Source organism: Trichosurus vulpecula, chromosome 2 (genome assembly GCF_011100635.1).
Source record: "Trichosurus vulpecula isolate mTriVul1 chromosome 2, mTriVul1.pri, whole genome shotgun sequence".
In the NCBI taxonomy this organism is placed as follows: domain Eukaryota; kingdom Metazoa; phylum Chordata; class Mammalia; order Diprotodontia; family Phalangeridae; genus Trichosurus; species Trichosurus vulpecula.
The window spans coordinates 451861044-451876180 of record NC_050574.1 but is presented as its reverse complement, the minus strand read 5'-3'; the positions used below and the strand labels follow the sequence as shown (position 1 = coordinate 451876180).

Here is a 15137-nt window from a genome sequence, read left to right as displayed (position 1 = left end):
GCATGAAAAATGGAGGCCACACTAGTCAGCTTAGAAACAGGTGTATTATACGTTGAGGACAGAAGGTTGAACTTGTTAATAGTCCCTCAGTCTGGGCCTCTCCTGAGATTCTGTCCTGGGCCTCTCCTCAACTCTCTCTCTTTATTTGCCTTCTTGTGATTTCCTTCCTTCCTTCCATCTGTTTCCATGGGCTTAGTTGCTAGCTCTATCCATCATGCAACACCTTTGACTAGGTCCGCTACAAATTTATTTTACATAACCTCAACTGGGCCCTCACAGCTGAGAGGCAATCTTACTATAACTCCCTCATTGACTCACTATGCCACTCTCCACAGAGGTTCTTCCAAATCTTTTCATCCCTCCTCAAATCTCCCATGGTGCCCTGCCCTGCCCCCCCCCCCCACTCTCTCAGCTGAGAAATTTGCCTCATATTTTACAGAAAAAAATTGAGGTCTTTTGCTATGAACTCTCTCTTCTCCCCCTTTTTTTTTATCTCCTATTACTCAGATGCATTCTGCTACTTTCTCCTCCTTTACCCTGTATTTCTTGTGATAAAGTGGTCTAATAATAAAGAGGGCCAATTACCCCTCTGTATGTTCTAGAGATCCCATTCCTTTGTCTCCTGCAATAGAAATCTCCCCTGTCATCCCCACTCTTTCACTTATTTTAAATCTCTCTCCCTCTCTGCTGGCTCATTTCCTACTGCCTATAAACATGCCTATGTCTTCCCTATTCTGAAATAGCTCTTTTTATCCCTATTATCATCTTATATCCATTCTGCCCCTTATAGCCACTCCTAAAAAAGGTCACCTATAGTGGGTGCTTCCAGCTTCTCTTTTTATTGTCTTAATCCCTTACAAGTTGGCTTCTGATCTTACTCCCCTAAAACTGCTCTCTCCAAACTTCCTAGTGATCTCTCAGTTGTCAAATCCAATGGTCTTTTCTCAAATCTCATTTTCTTTGGCCTCTCTGAAACTTGACAGTATTGATCATTCTCTCTCTTCTCTGCTCCCTCCTGGTTCTCCCACCCATCTGATTGCTCCGTCTCTGTCTTCTTTGCTGGATCCTCTTCTATTAGGGTTCTGTCCTGGGCCCTCTTCTTTTTTCCCTTTAGACTTGAAACTTCACTTGGTGATCTCATCAGGTCCCATGGATTTAACTACCACATCTATGCTCACGATTCTTAATCTGCCCCAATTTTGCCCTGTTCTCTTTGCTGACCTCCAATCTCACATCTTCAAATGCCTTTCAGATATCTCAGACCAGATGTCCAGCAGGCATATTAAACTCAATATGTCTAAAAGAGAACTCATCATCTCTCCCCTGTCAGGACCCCCATACCAAGACCACTCCTTTTTTTATTCCTCTCTTTTCTAATTATCTGACAACACCTTGTTTCCCAGAGCTAAGGCCCAGCAAACAAGCGGCGCCCAGAGCTTGGCATAACAACGGTCCTTTGCATTCACCCTGTGGACGAACTCTGCTGCAGGTGAAACAAACCAGACCCGGGTGGTCCCTGAGCTTGGGAAGCCCCTGCAGGAGCCACGTTCTGGTCATGAAGCCCTGCTTTGAATAGACTTTTTGTCACGTTGTTGCTGCTAGGCCTCACTGTTGCTAGTACACTTCACTGCTTGATTCTTCGTCTGGCCACTGCTGCATGTATGAAGAAGGCTTAGCCTCACTACCTTGGATCTCCTTGGTCCTAGACCAGGCCCCAGCATGCGTGTCTAGTTTCCCTCTTCCAATAGAATAAAGAAGACTTTGTATCTATAACCTCTGTGAGCTCTTTGGTATTTTATTTTTCAGAGATGTCACCCCCAAACCCTTGCCACCCTCCACCTTCTCTAATTCCATAGAGGGTAACACTCATCCTCCCAGTCCCATAGACTTGCAACTTAGGAATCATCCTGGATTCCTCAATATCTCTCACCCCCCTATATTCAATCTTTTGTCAAGGCCTATCAATTTCACCTTTTCAACATCTCTTGAATATACCTCCTTCTCTCCTCCGACACTGCCACCACCGCTCTATTGCAGGCACTCAACATTACATGCTTAATTATTGCAATAGTCTGATGGTGGGTCTGGCTACCTGAAGTCTCCCCCCACTCCATTCAGCCACTGAAGTGATTTTCCTAAAGGGTAGGTCCAATGGTATCACTCTTCTACTCAATAAACTCCAGGAGCTTCCTATTGCTTCTAGGATAAAATGCAAAATGCAGTTTGTCATTCAAAGCCCGTCATAACCTAGCCCTCTTTTACCTTTCAGTTTTCTTCCATCTTACTGCCTGACTCATATTTTTCCATCTACTGACAATGGCCTTCTGACTGTTCCCTGAACAAGACACTCCATCTCTTGGCTCTGAGCATTTTCTCTAGCTGCTGCCCATGATTAGAATGCTCTCCTTCCTCTGCTCTGATGACTGATCTCTCTGGCTTTCTTTAAGTCCCAACTAAAATCCTACCTTCTACAGGAAGGCTTCTCCAACACCCCTTAATTCCAGGACCTTCCCTCTGTTAATTATTTCCTATTTATCCCGAATGTATCTTGCTTTGTGTATATTTGTTTGCATGTCACCGCCCCCCCCATTAGATGGTAAGCTCCTTGAGGGCAGGGACTGCCTTTTTGTTTCCCTAATGTTTTGCACAGTGCTTGGAACATAGTAGGCACTTAATAAGTGTATGCTGATTGATTCCCAAACCTAAATATCTTGCCTTAATCTGTCCTGAACTCCAGTCCCACATGATCAACTGTCTGCTGGAACTCTGATAACCCTTCCTCATTGCAAATTCATTCTGTCTGAAGCAGAATTGATCATCTTCCTTCCCAAACCTTGCCCCTTCTGCCACAGTTTGCCATTTTGGTCCAGCTGATCACCTTCTCTTCTAAGGTTACCATCCATCTCCTCTGTATCTTCTATGTGCCTGTTTGTTTACACGTTCCCTCTCCTTGAATAAGGGGGGTAATGACCTTTATTCAATTGCTACCTAGCCTTGTTTCCACCCTCACAACATCTCTTGTATCAGCTCCCTTCTCTCCACTCACAGAGTCCCCCCCATAACTCAGGTCCTCACCTAAAGGATGTACTCTACTGGACAATGATAATGGCCTCCCGATTTTTCTTTTCCAATGTTTTGCCTTTGCAAAACTCATCTACTGGCTGGCTGTTCCTTGAACTCACATTCCATCTCTGGCCTTCATGATTGTGCACAAACCTGGCTCTAATTCCCTCTTTTTCTTTCAAAACTCTTATTTTCCTTCAAGGTTCATCTCAGGAACACCTCATCTAGGAAGCTTTTCCTAATCCCCCCAGTTACTAATGCTTTCCTCTTCAAATTACCTCATAGTTAACTTACCTTCATATATATGTTCCCCTAGGGGAACATCAGCAAATTCCTTGAAAGATATCTTTTTTAAAAAATTGTATTCTCTGTGCCTAGAACATATTAGATATCCAATAAATATTTATTTATTTTGGGGGGGGCAGGGCAACTAGGGTTAAGTGACTTGCCCAAGGTCACACAGCTAGTACATGTGTCAAGTGTCTGAGGCTGAATTTGAACTCAGCTCCTCCTAACTCCAGGGCCGGTGCTCTACTCACTGTGCCACCTAGCTGCCCCCCAATAAATATTTATTGAATTAAACATTATCCCTAGGGTCTGCCAGCTCTTAAAGACTGTCCAAGAAAAATGTTTGAAGTTCCTGCCACCTCCCCTCCACTGCAATTCTGTTCTTTCTTTAAACTGATAGAACAACGATGAGAAGGGCTCGATCAAATCATGCCTGAGATTTCTAGTTTCTGTCAAATCTCTACCTTGACGAGGGTCATGGAATATGTATATGTATGTATATATATATATATATATATATATATATATATATATGTATATGTATATGTATGTATATATATGTATATGTATATATGTATGTGTGTGTGTATATATATACACACACACACACATATGTATGTATATATACACATACATATACACGTATATAAAAACAGAGCTAGGCCTCTCATAGGGTAAGCAAGGTTTTGCCAAAGGTGCTAACAGTCAAAGTTGGGCACATTTCTTCACCCTGACTCTGGCAGGGTGCCATGGCCATTAAACCTCTTTCCCAGGTCCCATTTTCCTATGTAAGTGACTCCTGACACGAGTACCTGAACCAAGTAGTAGGCCACCTGGGATCAGTGGGGGATTATCTTTGGTGAACACTGGAAAATACCAGCTGCCCTTTCTCTGGAGTAAAGTTGTAGGCCTCCACGTTCCTTACCTACCTCTACCTTCCTTTGATGTATGCCTCTGTTGTTAGTAATCTACCTTTTTCCCCTCTCATATTCCTCCCATATGTTGGTGCTCACTGAAAACCAGCATTTCCCCAAACACACAACCATCCTCTGACAATCCTTTCAAGGCTTACTGGTCCTCGTGACCAGGAAGTTACAAAACTACTTGCTTCTTCCCGTGGTCACTTTCAGACACTCTGCCAAAACCACTGAGGAATTATCTCTTAAGTTCATTCGATCCCATCCAGATCTAGAGTGCAGTCATCAATGAACTTCCAGGTCACTCTCTCTCCTTATTAATTTCAATGCTAGGTTTACGGTGTTTTCCCTCCCAGCTTGAAAAATCATGGCCTCCAGATCCTCAACTTTCTCAGCTTCCATGATCCCTCCACAGTCTAGGCCTCATTCCATAGGCCCTCATCTCCTTTCCCCTCAACTGAACCTGACCCAGGTGCTGGAGTTCCTAGTTAAAACTTTGGATAGGGGGAAGCAAAGTGGAGGTTTCATAAACTACTTTATGCCAATGGATAATTAAAAGGCAATCAAGAAAATTGTGCATCATACCACTGCTAGGGTTATATCCCAAAGACATCTAAAAAAGGGGGAAAGGACCTATTTGTTAAAAAAATATCTATAGCAGCTCTTTTTGTGGTCGCTAAGAATTGGAAATCAAGAGGATGCCCATCAGTTGGGGAATGGCTAAATGAGCTGTGGTATATGATTGTGATGGAATATTTTTGTGCAATTAGAAATGATGAGCAAGATGATTTCTGAAGAACCTGGGCTTACGTGAACTAGCGAAGTGAACAGAACCAGGAGAAGGTTGTACATAGTGACAGCAATAGTGTACAAGGAACTATGAATGACGTAGCTACTCTCAGCAGTACAATGATCCAAGATGTGATGCCTGAGTTCAAATCCCGGATGAGCCCCCAAATGTGATGCCTGAGCAGCCAGCTATTGCTAGAAAAACCCTGCCCCCAGCCCCTAACTAAAAACCCCAGTTTGCATAAGAAAAACAGACTTAGTTCCTGCCATTTGGTGTTCAGCGAATGTCCTTGGGCCCTGTGGCTGTTCTAAGGAATGTAGACTAGTTAACCAAGAGGAAAAGCCTGATGATAACAATCTCTTTTTGTTTCCTGAGCAGGCTCCAAGATGTCTCTGTCTTGTGTCGGCAAACCCAGCTGGAGCATCCCTTGGTCTGCCTATGGCCATTGGGGATGAAAGCCTCAGCCCCGGACATTCTCTTGAATTATGTGACTGTTCCTTATCTTATACCATGTTGTGAGATGCAAATTGCAAATTGGACACGGAGATCCTGGGTTGTAGTTTCGGTTGACACTTTGTCAGCTGTCTGATAAGCTGTACTTACAATCTATTCAGGAAGTTCCTCTTCATGTATCATGGTCATGAAAGTGAAATAACAAAGGCTTGCCGAGACTGCTAAAATAATATATGTAAGTTTCAAGAGATAATTAAACCACTGTATCTAGATTTTTCTGTATAAATACTACTTCTTAACCCCAACACAGGGCCATTTGATTTGGGTAGCAACCCCTAATGGCTGCCGGCTAATAAATTCTCCATTTAAAACTTATACTCTGTGGCATGTCTTGCTCACTGTTGGTACTACAAAGACAATCCTGAAGGACTGAGGAAGCATACTATCTACCTCTAGAGAAAGAACTGGTATTTATTGAAAACACTGATGCATGTTATCTTTCATTTTCTTTTATTCGAGTCTTCTTGTACAAAATGACTAATATGGAAATGTTTTACATGATTGTACACGGATGACCAAACCTGATTTCTGTCTCAGGAAGGGGGCAGGGGAAGGAGGGAGGGAAGGTTAGAATTTGGAACTCAAAACAAAACCCAAACATTAAAAATTCTTTTAATATGTAATTAGAAAAAAATTTAGCAGAAAAAGATACAATGGGGAAAAATAAAATATATATGTATAAAAATCTGTGCATCTATGAGAACTAAGAGTATATGATCTTGACTCTACTCCCCCACACTTTTTAATAAGACTGTTTGGAGGGGCACATGAATTCAATTCTCTGGGATTACATGAGCAAAAGCATTATTTTCTGCTTTTGTCCCTTTTAATCTACACAGCCCTCCAAAGAGAAAGGACTTTCAAAATAGGGGGAAGCTGAATTCAATACTTTTGGGAGGTGCTGCTAGTAGGCTAAAGATTTAATTTAAAAATTAAATGTTTTTAAACCATTCAATTCAGCAGAGAATAACCTCATCCCACTTCATTTCCCTCTGCTAACATCCTATTCTGTTGCCTTATCATGGCAGAGCTGACTCTGACTTAATCCTTTGCTGGCATAGAGAGCAAGACAACTCTTGTCAAGCTGTGAGGTTCCTTTCTTAAGACTTACAGATGAGAATTTTTCATTAAAAAGATAGATTGAGATTATCCAACATAACTCTAAATATCTGCTAGGGACAAGGATGGGGACATTTTGTTTTTTCTTTTAAAATCTTCTTTGAAAATACTGGGACATTATTGTACCTGTAACAGTATCACATAAGTGTATAATTTTTAGAGCTGGAGGAAAACTTTGAGCATCTTTTAGATAAAAGTCTGAAGACTATGTTTTCAGGCAGACACCACTATGAGACAATCCAAAGCAGTGAAATCACAGGCATAGAATTCCAGCAACTTGCCTTTCCCATCCTGTGCTGCTGCTAAGTCCTCTGGTTCAGGGTTTCCCCCAGAGCACTGAGGCAGCAGGGTTCTTCCTCCTGGGAGGTACCACCCCCCTGCTCCTTTGGCTCTTCCATCAGATTCTTGTGCAATGTCATGTAGAGCAGTTACCAAGTAGAGAACTCTGAAGGCTTCAGCTGTACTCATACAGATACTGTCAGTCACTGTACATCATGAGTAATTATCTTTTTAGAGTTGAGGTACCAGGGATTCCAGGCCTCTGCTCATCAACCATGCAGGGAGCTAGAGATTGGTGGTCTAAGAAGGCAAGGGGCTTGTTTCACTAATTCATTTGGGCTAACAAGCTGTTCTTTCAAAATGCTAAGAGTGGAGGTCAGATAATCACTGATTAGAAGCACTGAAGAGGGGATTCTTGAGCCCCGATTTTTACTGCCCTGAAAAAACCCAGCCCCCTTTACACTTTACTGCTACATTCTCCATAATGCCTAATATAGTATCAGACAGAAAGTATGCAATAAATACTGGTTAAATTGTGTATAAAGTCGGAGAGTATGGCTATAAGCAACTAAAACAGGATGGAAAATCGATTATAAAAAAACATAGTCAAGAATCATGCCACAGATCCCTAAGAACTGATTAGATTACGAGAGAACCATGTCCAGTTCTGTGCTCCATAACTTTAAAAAGAATAAAAAGAACCTGGAGGATGTTATAGAAAAAAACAGTGACAGATGACTAAAGATTTTTTTTTAATTTTATTTAAATTTATTTATTTAAACATATTTGGTTTTCATCATTGATTTTCACAACAGTTTGAATTACAAATTTTCTCCCCATTTCTACCCCCCCCCCCACTCCAAGATGGCTTATATTCTGGTTGCCCTGTTCCCCAGTCAGCCCTCCCCTCTATCATCCCCCTCCCCTCTCATCCCCTTTTCCCTTCCTTTCTTGTAGGGCAAGATAAATTTCTACGCCCCATTGCCTGTGTATCTTATTTTTTAGTTGCATGCAAAAACTTTTTTTTTTTTGTTTTTGAACATCTGTTTTTAAAACTTTGAGTTCCAAATTCTCTCCCCTCTTCCCTTCCCACCCACCCTCCCTAAGAAGTCGAGCACTTCAACCTAGGCCACGCATGTATCATTATGTATAACCCTTCCACAATACTGATGTTGTGAAAGGCTAACTACATTTTGCTCCTTCCCAAACCATCCCCCTTTATTGAATTTTCTCCCTTGACCCTGTCCCCTTTCCAAAGTGTTTGTTTTGATTACCTCCACCCCCATCTGCCCTCCCCTCCATCATCCCCCCCCTTTTATTTTTATTTTTTTATCTTCCTCCCTCTTCTTTCCTGTGGGGTAAGATACCCAACTGAGTATGTATGGTATTCCCTCCTCAGGCCAAATCTGATGAGAGCAAGGTTCACTCATTCCCCCCTCACCTGCCCTCTCCCCTCCTCCCACAGAACTGCTTCCTCTTGCCACCTTTAGGCGAGATAATCCACCCCATTCTATCTCTCCCTATCTCCCTCTCTCAGTGTGTTGCTCTCTCATCCCTTAATTTCATTTCATTTCTTTTAGATATCTTCCCTTCATCTTCAACTTACCCTGTGTCTGCTCTCTCTCTTTTACATATATATATATGTATATATATATAAAAACACACACACATATATATACATACACACACATGCATACATATACACATAGATACATACATACATACACATTCACTTATATATATATATATATATACATAAACATATATATATGCATATTCCCTTCAACTACCCTAATACTGAGGTCTCATGAATCATACACATCATCTTTCTATGTAGGAATGTAAACAAAACAGTTCAACTTTAGTAAGTCCCTTGCAATTTCCGTTTCTTGATTACCTTTTCATGCTTCTCTTGATTCTTGTGTTTGAAAGTCAAATTTTCTATTCAGTTCTGGTCTTTTCACTGAGAAAGCTTGAAAGTCCTCTATTTTATTGAAAGTCCATATTTTGCCTTGGAACATGATACTCAGTTTTGCTGGGTAGGTGATTCTAGGTTTTAATCCTAGCTCCATTGACCTCCGGAATAATGCATTCCAAGCCCTTCGATCTCTTAATGTAGAAGCTGCCAGATCTTGGGTTATTCTGATTGGGTTTCCACAATACTCAAATTGTTTCTTTCTGGCTGCTTGCAGTATTTTCTCCTTGATCTGGGAGCTCTGGAATTTGGCGACAATATTCCTAGGAGATTTCTTTTTGGGATCTATTTGAGGAGGTGATCGATGGATTCTTTCAATTTCTATTTTGCCCTGTGGCTCTAGAATATCAGGGCAGTGCTCCTTGATAATTTCTTGAAAGATGGTATCTAGGCTCTTTTTTTGATCATGGCTTTCAGGTAGTCCAATAATTTTTAAATTATCTCTCCTGGATCTGTTTTCCAGGTCAGTGTTTTTTCCAAGGAGATATTTCACATTGTCTTCCATTTTTTCATTCCTTTGGTTCTGTTTTATAATATCCTGATTTCTCATAAAGTCACTAGCTTCCACTTGCTCCAATCTAATTTTTAAAGTAGTATTTTCTTCAGTGGTCTTTTGGACCTCCTTTTCCATTTGGCTAATTCTGCCTTTCAAGGCATTCTTCTCCTCATTGGCTTTTTGGAGCTCTTTTGCCATTTGAGTTAGTCTGTTTTTTAAGGTGTTGTTTTCTTCAGTGTATTTTTCAGTATTTTTTTGGGTCTCCTTTAGCAAGTCATTGACTTGTTTTTCATGGTTTTCTCGCATCCTTCTCATTTCTCTTCCCAATTTTTCCTCTACTTCTCTAACTTGCTTTTCCAACTCCTTTTTGAGCTCTTCCATGGCTTGGGACCAGTTCCTGTTTTTCTTGGAGGTTTCTGTTGTAGGCTCTTTGACTTTATTAATTTCTTCTGTCTGTATGTTTTGGTCTTCTTTGTCAGCAAATAAAGAATGCAAAGTCTGAGACTGAATCTCGGTGCGTTTTCGCTGCCTGGCCATATTCCCAGCCAACTAACTTGACCCTTGAGTTTTTCAGTGGGGTATGACTGCTTGTAGATTACAGAGTTCTATGTTCCACGTTTGAGGGGGAGGTGCCAGCTCTGCCACACCGGCACTGCTCCTTCCCCAAGAACCCCCAACCTGGACTGGGCTTAGATCTTCGGCAGGCTGTGCACCCCTGTTCTGATCCGCCACTTAATTCCTCCCACCAGGTGGGCCTGGAGCCGGAAGTAACAACAGCTGTAGCTGCCCCACCTCCACTGCCCCCGGGGCTGGAAGTCGAACCGCGAACTCCTTCCACTCCCGCAGCTTTTCCCACTAACCTTCTCAGCAGTCTTTGGTGTTTGTGGGTCAAGGGGTCTGGTAACTGCCGCAGCTCACTGATTCAGGGTGCTAGGGCCCCCTCCACCCGGCTTCTGGTCTGGATGGTCCAAGCCGCTCAGGCTGGGCTCTGCTCCACTCCGTTCCCAGCTCCCAGCTCCCAGCTCCCAGCTCTGAGCTCCGTGTGGGATAGACCTCACCCAGAGACCATCCAGGCTGTCCTGGGCTGGAGCCCTGCTTCCCTCTGCTGTTTTGTGGGTTCTGCCATTCTAGAATTGGTTCAGAGCCATTTTTTATAAGTTTTTGGAGGGTCTCCCTACGGAGCTCACACTATTTCCTGCTTACCAGCCGCCATCTTGACTCCGCCCTGACTAAAGATTTTTTAAAAGGCTTAGGAGAAACTATTGTTTATTTAGCTTTATTTCTTCAGGAAAAAAAGGTTAGAGCGTGATTTGATGTTTTATCATTTAAGAGTGGATCCTGACCATCTCCAGTGTTAACAGAAATACAAAAAAATGCTTCACTGTAACATTAGAGATTTCAATGAGAAATAAGGAAAAATTTCACGACTGTAAACCAAATTATGGGATCTCCTTTGTTGGAGGTCTGCATCATTTTTTAAATTGTAAAGATGCTCTTCTGCTGTGGATGGTTTGTGCGTGCTGCCTTATGCCTTAGGTGATCTCCTAAGGTCCCGGTCTATACAAAAAGTCTATAATTTTATGTATTTGAGGAAGACGTAATTTAAAAATAAGAATTATTCACTTTCTTTGTGAAAACTCTGAAAGAACAATGTGTATATAATAGTATAAATTTGGCACTACTTTAATACATTCCAATACAATCTCTAGATACCCAGCTTACAATAAAGTCTTTATAAATGACATGAATGAATAGTTTTATGATGATGTAAAAATATTTCTGCTTCAAAGAAACTAAATGAAAAGGAAATGCCAGGCAACAAGTGAGAATATTTTAAGGGCCAATTTGTACCAACTCTTTAAGATGCTAATGAAGTTGGCACAGCGCCTGGTATTCTGGGTATTTTGATTTGGGAACAATTCGGGAGTATAGTATTTAATCTAAAAATGTACATGGCATTAAGTGTGGAGATTTTATCAACTGGTAGCAACAAAGCAGAAAAACCAGGAATTAAAATGAAAATTAACACTACAAAAGGGATTTATTTCTAAATCCATTTAGAACCATGGAAATCTTTCGGCAGTCCTTTTGTCTCATAGTTGGTCTTCCTGCCTGGCTGAGAATAGTTAAAGAGTCCCAGATTATGCTATAGCTATTCCCACCAACACAAAACTTGCATTTGCAAATAAACTGTGTAGTCAGACAAAAAAGAACAACCATAAACGACCATCTTCTCACGTATCTGATGAAAGGGAACACAGTGATGCTTCATTTTATCTCTCTCAGTAGCACTAATGAGGCAGAAGATTTGTATAAAATGGAAGGGAATCTTGGACAAAACATAACATCACCATGATTGTTTTCATATGCAAATCTTGTGATCAGTGTCAGAAAAAAACTGGACATTATTTATATGTGTCTTGCTATTCCCAGGAGAAAAGCATGTTAACTCTAAGACTGCTTCACTGCTTATTGAAAATAAACAAAACAAAAAAAACCCCAACAAACACCCCAATAAATTTGCTAATAGAAAACTCAAAAGAAAGGACAAACAAGGCAATTGTATTTACTTGGAATTCTAATTATGTACACGAATAGCAACATGAGGACAAGGAGTTCTGGGACTTATAAATTATCTCTAGGTGGAAGAATATTAAACCAGTCCATTCAGCAATATGACATCACCAGAGATAACGAAGAGGATAAATATAGTCTTTCCTGAAAAAGAAAGACACTTTATTGCATTCAATATCAACATCTCTGGCATGTTTCTTTATCTGTTCAAAATACTGGTTTCTGCATGGAGTCTCTGGAGTACATCTAAAAAAGAAGAAAAACAAGGAAAATGTGAGCAAGACTCTAGTTCTGAAAAATAATGGCTACTATAAAAGTTGAAGCTTTTTCCAGATGCTTCATATTTAAATAACTATAGAAGCTACAGAATAAAGGTTAAGCACTGATGCTACTACAAGACTAATACATTACAGGCCAGGAAAAGGGCAATTCTTCTTCCTTTACATATGGGAAACTGAGGTTCAGGGAGGTTTATTATTGAGGAATGGAGAAATTTTAGAAACTAAGAACTAGCTGTTTCTAGTATAGCGAAAAATTCCTCAGCTGAGACATCAGTATCTCATCTTTCCTATGATACCTTGTGAATCTTTCCTGTACCACTCTCTTACGTGAACAGAACTTATATGTGGAGTAAAATGAGACTGCAATTCAGGGCATTATGGAAAAAGAAATAGATGTTAATATGGTTTCATTTAATGAACTATATGTGGTACTGAATGTAAAAAAAATCGTGTTTTCTTTAAAGTTCAAATGAACTTGATGAGGGCACAGTCTCTGGGAACCCCCTTGAATCTGGAATACAGTCTCTGGGAGCCCCCTTGAACTGTCTTTGAATCTTCCAACTGGATCTGGCCTTCCCCTAAGGCCACAAGCCTCATATTATAATTAGGCCCAAATCTCTACCTAGCCTCACCCTTTATTGTCCAGCTACTTCCCCACCCTTGATATATCAGTATCCATGCCTTCAGCTACTTCCCATCCTTAATTCCATTCTCTAGGTTCTTGGACTCTGACTCCACCTTATCCTCCTTAGACTCCTCCTCAAGACCCTCCCTAAACCCCTCCTCTAGTCACCCCAGACCATCCCTCAATCCCTCCTACAATCTTTGTGTATATAATCTCCATCTTGCCTCCATGAAGGTGCTCAGATTCAATCTAATTCAGTAGGTTGAATCTGGCCCGCTTGTGGAAACAGGCGTCACAGGGTGGGGGATTTCTTAAGACAGCCCGTTGTGGTGAATCCCTAATAAACTTTGTCTTTTCCCTTGGCTGAGAAGGCTTGAGTCGAACTCTTTCGGCAGGACCCGGTGCGTCAATATTTTGGGGTGTCAAGCACCTCTCAACCTTTAACCTCTTCAAAATGATTTCAGAGCTTTTCTGAGTTAAAGTAGCCAGATCTGAATCTAAATAGGGACCATGACTTTAAACAGTGGGAAAAATAAAAGGGAAAATAAGTCTTGCTAAAAGCGATATTAAGGATTTCCTTTAATCCTTTTTTGCATAACATCTGGCAGATTAAAAAAAATTCACCATCTGGTTCTCTGATGTGTTTTATTATCATCTGAAAGCTGTTGAGGGCTCCAAAACTTTCTATATGCAGTAATAACTCGTGGATTAGGGATAAAAACAGTTGTGGTATATTTTTAAAATATTTAAAATATTCAACATTCTAATCAGCAAAATAATGATTTTTTTAAAAAAGTTTGTCATTCTCCACTCTATGGTTGTGCTATTTATTAAGCAAACAACCTGAATATTTGTAGTTATAGTGAGCTGTACTATAGTCATCTACTTAAGGGTTTCAAAGTACAAAAAGTACAAGATACTTAAAGCAAAAGCTCAATACACCTTCGTAACCAACTGGAAATCACATGACATCATGTGCACGGACAAGATAATGTTAATAACTGTTGTGTTTGACATGTGTTCGGCACAAACTATGCACTTTGTAGTGAAGAAGAGAAAGGAGCAAATCATTTGCTAAGAGTCCACCATTTGCCAGGCACTTTGCTGACTAAGCACTTTACACGTCCTGTTTCATGGAGTCTCGTAGCAACCCTTTGAAGTAGGTGCTTTTATTAAACCCATTTTACAGTTCAGGAAACTGAGGCAGGCAGAAGTTACATGACGTGCCTGGGGTCACATCACTATTAAGTGTCTGAGGCCACATGCGAACTCGGGTTTGCCTGATTGAGGCCCGGAACTCTATCTATCTGCACCATCAGGTGCTTAGAAGGCAGTCAACAGATTAAAAGAAACCCCCAAACCTCTGCATGGTTAACTGAGTGGCAGACACAGACAACACGACTGACTTCTTATGATTCCATCGCTGACAGGCTGAGGGATGTTAAACTTGCCCTGTTTAGTGTCAGCTTACCCGTCTGTAAAATGGGAGTAATGGTGGCTCTAGCATCTTTCTCTTCTAAAACGTTGTACTACAAGCATAAAAACACGTAAGTTTGCTTTGTGTTCAATGCATAAACTTTCGAAAGCTTCTCAGTTGCTCTCATTAAGCGTCCAGCAGGTTTCTTTGCTCGGCCATTTACTCCCATTGCTTTTCAATTAGCAGGACCAGTTGTTCTGATTCTTTATCCTACTCATATTCAATTACTTTAATTGTATTATACAATTCCATTACATTAGTGTGCAAGAATTTGACAACTCCCCTATCATTAGACATTTAGGTTGAATCTAATTTTTTAAAAATTACAAATAAGGCTATAAAAAAATCCGTTTTTGTTCTGTTTTTGATAACATTCCCAACAACAGAATTATTAGGCCAAAAGCCAGGGTAGTTTTTGTACTTTTTATTGGATAAATACTTTCCAAAAGAGTTTACTACTTGGCAATTTTGGCAGCAGGGATGAAAAGGTGAACTTTTTTCTCCACAACTGTGCCAAAATTCAATTTCATTGACTTCACTTTTTGCCAATTTTGTGGGTGTGAAGTGGTACCTTAGAGTTATTTTAATGCTTAACTCTGGTTATCAGTGAAATTGAGCATTTTCAAGCATTAACAATTTGTGCTTATTCTTTTGTAAATTTTCTGTTCATATACTTTAAACATTTATCTGTTAAGAATGGAGAGTTTGCCTTGGTAAATTTTTAAAGAGTTCCTTGTACG

General features: G+C 40.6%; 1 protein-coding gene across 1 annotated transcript in view; it reads right to left on the bottom strand.

Annotated features, from left to right (window-relative positions):
* Positions 1-12000: 12000 nt before the first annotated feature.
* APOO (apolipoprotein O) overlaps positions 12001-15137 on the bottom strand; it is a 97798-nt gene continuing 94661 nt past the window's right edge. The window contains exon 9 of the mRNA XM_036747747.1: positions 12001-12260. The gene's annotated coding sequence lies outside the window, so the exon portion shown is untranslated. The remainder of the gene's footprint in view (positions 12261-15137) is intronic.